The sequence below is a fragment of the Triticum dicoccoides genome, chromosome 5A, assembly GCF_002162155.2.
Source record: "Triticum dicoccoides isolate Atlit2015 ecotype Zavitan chromosome 5A, WEW_v2.0, whole genome shotgun sequence".
Lineage (NCBI taxonomy): Eukaryota > Viridiplantae > Streptophyta > Magnoliopsida > Poales > Poaceae > Triticum > Triticum dicoccoides.
Window position 1 is genome coordinate 373995903 of NC_041388.1, and position 3899 is coordinate 373999801.

Genomic DNA, 3899 nt, shown 5'->3' on the forward strand with positions numbered 1-3899 from the left:
CTAGGGTTCCCTAGGCGCATGGGCCTCTTGGGGCTGGTGCCCTTGGCCCATGTAGGCCAAGGCGCACCCCCTACAGCCCATGTGCCCCCCCGGGGCAGGTGGCCCCACCCGGTGGGCCCCCGGGACCCTTCCGGTGGTCCCGGTACAATACCGATAAACCCCGAAACTCTTCCGGTGTCCAAAACAGGACTTCCCATATATAAATCTTTACCTCCGGACCATTCCGGAACTCCTCGTGACGTCCGGGATCTCATCCGGGACTCCGAACAACATTCGGTAACCACATACAAGCTTCCTTTATAACCCTAGCGTCATCGAACCTTAAGTGTGTAGACCCTACGGGTTCGGGAGACATGCAGACATGACCGAGACGTTCTCCGGTCAATAACCAACAGCGGGATCTGGATACCCATGTTGGCTCCCACATGTTCCACGATGATCTCATCGGACGAACCACGATGTCAAGGACTTAATCAATCCCGTATTCAATTCCCTTTGTCTATCGGTATGTTACTTGCCCGAGATTCGATCGTCGGTATCCAATACCTTCTTCAATCTCGTTACCGGCAAGTCACTTTACTCGTTCCGTAACACATCATCCCGTGATCAACTCCTTGGTCACATTGCGCATATGATGATGTCCTACCGAGTGGGCCCAGAGATACCTCTCCGTTTACACGGAGTGACAAATCCCAGTCTCGATCCGCATAAAACAATAGATACTTTCAGAGATACCTGTAGTGCACCTTTATAGTCACCCAGTTATGTTGTGACGTTTGATACACCCAAAGCACTCCTACGGTATCCAGGAGTTACACGATCTCATGGTCAAAGGAAGAGATACTTGACATTGGCAAAGCTCTAGCAAACGAACTACACGATCTTTGTGCTATGCTTAGGATTGGGTCTTGTCCATCACATCATTCTCCTAATGATGTGATCCCGTTATCAACGACATCCAATGTCCATAGCCAGGAAACCATGACTATCTGTTGATCACAACGAGCTAGTCAACTAGAGGCTCACTAGGGACATATTGTGGTCTATGTATTCACACGTGTATTACGATTTCCGGATAATACAGTTATAGCATGAATAAAAGACTATTATCATGAACAAAGAAATATAATAATAACACTTTTATTATTGCCTCTAGGGCATATTTCCAACAGTTGTCAAGCTAGTTTTCGTCATGCTCATATGATTCACGTTCGTTACTTTGATAATTTGATATGTGGGTGGACCGGTGCTTGGGTGCTTCCCTTCCTTGGACAAGCCTCCCACTTATGATTAACACATCTCGCAAGCATCCGCAACTACAAAAGAAGAATTAAGGTAAACCTAACCATAGCATGAAACATATGGTTCCAAATCAGCCCCTTACGAAGCAAAGAATAAACTAGGGTTTAAGCTTTTGTCACTCTAGCAACCCAGCATCTACTTATTTACTTCCCAATGCCTTCCCTAGGCCCAAATCATGGTGAAGTGTCATGTAGTCGACGTTCACATAACACCACTAGAGGAAAGACAACATACATCTCATCAAAATATCGAACGGATACCAAATTCACATGATTACTTATAACAAGTCTTCTCCCATGTCCTCAGGAACAAACGTAACTACTCACAAAGCATATTCATGATCAAGATCAGAGGAGTATTAATTATCATTAAGGATCTGAAAATATAATCTTCCACCGGATAAACCAACTAGCATCAACTACAAGGAGTATTCAACACTACTAGCAACCCACATGTACCAATCTGAGGTTTTGAGACAAAGATGGGATACAAGAGATGAACTAGGGTTTGAGAGGAGACGATGCTGGTGAAGATGTTGATGGAGATTGACTCCCTCTCGATGAGAGGATCGTTGGTGATGACGATGGCTTCGATTTCCCTCTCCCCGAGGAAAGTTTCCCCGGCAGAACAGCTCCGCGGGAGCCCTAGATGGGTTCTGCCCAAGTTCCGCCTCGAGACGGCGGCGCTTCGTCCCGAAAGCTTCCTTCTGATTTTTTCCAGGTCAAAACACACCATTTAGCAGAAGATGGGCGTCGGAGGCCTGCCAGGGGTGCCCACAAGGACGGGGGGCGCGTCCTAGGCCCACGGGGTAGGACGCGCCCTCCACCCTTGTGGCTGGCTGGTGCCCCCCTCTAGTGCTTTCTTCGCCCAATATTTTTTATATATTCCAAAAATATTCTCCGTGAAGTTTTAGGACTTTTGGAGTTGTGCAGAATAGGTCTCTAATATGTGCTCCTTTTCCAGTCCAGAATTCCATCTGCCGGCATTCTCCCTCTTCATGTAAACCTTATAAAATAAGAGAGAAAAGGCATAAGGATTGTGATATAATGTGTAATAACAACCCATAATGCAATAAATATTGATATAAAAGCATGATGTAAAATGGACGTATCATGGAGCAATCATAGCAGGGCTTCGCCAAGCGCCTCCGGAACTATGAACAAGGAAGAACGAGAGAGAGGGGAGGCCGCAGGGCATGGGAATTGTTGTTGCCAGCCTTTGAGCCTCCTCCAAGGAGGGGAGGCGGCCAAAGGGGGAGGAGTGCCCTCCAAGCCAAGTGGAGGGCCCTCTCCCTTAGGGTTTCCTTTCCCCTAGCCGGATGGGCCTTAGGGGGCTGGTGCGCCTGGCCCAATAAGTCTAGGACGACCCCTATAGCCCATGCACGCCCTAGGTGCTGGAGGGATCCTTCCGGACTCTTCCGGAACCTTCTAGAACCTCCCGGTACAGTACCGGTAAAACCCGAAACTTTTCCGGTAGCCAAAATATGACTTCCCATATATAAATCTTTACCTCCGGACCATTCCGGAGCTTCTCGTGATGTCCAGGATCTCATCCGGGGCTCCGAACAATATTCGGTCACCAACGTGAATATCCCAATACTTCTCTAGTGTCACCGAACGTTAAGCGTGCGGACCCTACGGGTTAGAGAATCATGTGGACATGACCGAGACGCCTCTCCGGTTAATAACCAATACCGGGACCTAGATGCCCATATTGATTCTCACATATTCCACGAAGATCTTTATCGGTCGAACCACGATGCCAAGGATTCAATCAATCCCGTATGCAGTTCCCTTTGTCTAGCGGTATGTTACTTGCCCGAGATTCGATTGTCGGTATCTCCATACCTAGTTCAATCTCATTACCGGCAAGTCTCTTTACTTGTTCCGTAATACACGATCCCACGACTAACTCCTTAGTCACATTGCTTGTAAGCTTCTTGTAATGTTGTATTACCAAGAGGGCCCAGAGATACCTCTCCGTCATATGGAGTGACAAAACCCAATCTCGATCCATGCCAACCCAACAGACACCCTCAGAGATACCTGTAGAGTACCTTTATGATCACCCAGTTATGAAGTGACATTTGATACACACAAGGCATTCCTACGGTGTCAGGGAGTTGCATGATCTCATGGTCTTAGGAACAGATACTTGACATGAAGAAAGCAGTAGCAATAAACTAATACGATCAAATGCTATGCTTATGGTTGGGTCTTGTCCATCACATCATTCTTCTAATGATGTGATCCCGTTATCAAATGCCAACTCATGTCTATGGTTAGGAAACCTTAACCATCTTTGATCAACGAGCTAGTCTAGTAGAGGCTCACTAGGGACACGGTGTTGTTTATGTATCCTCACATGTATCTGAGTTTTCGATGAATACAATTCTATGGATAATAAACGATTATTATGAACAGAGAAATATGATAATAACCAATTTATTATCGCCTCTAGGGCATATTTCCAACAAACATATAATAATTCCCTTAAGTGTGTGAACCTGTAGGTTTGGTGAAATATAGACATGAACAAAACTTTTTTTCATTCAATGATTAACAAAGGAACCGTGGAAATCCATGTTGACCCCTATA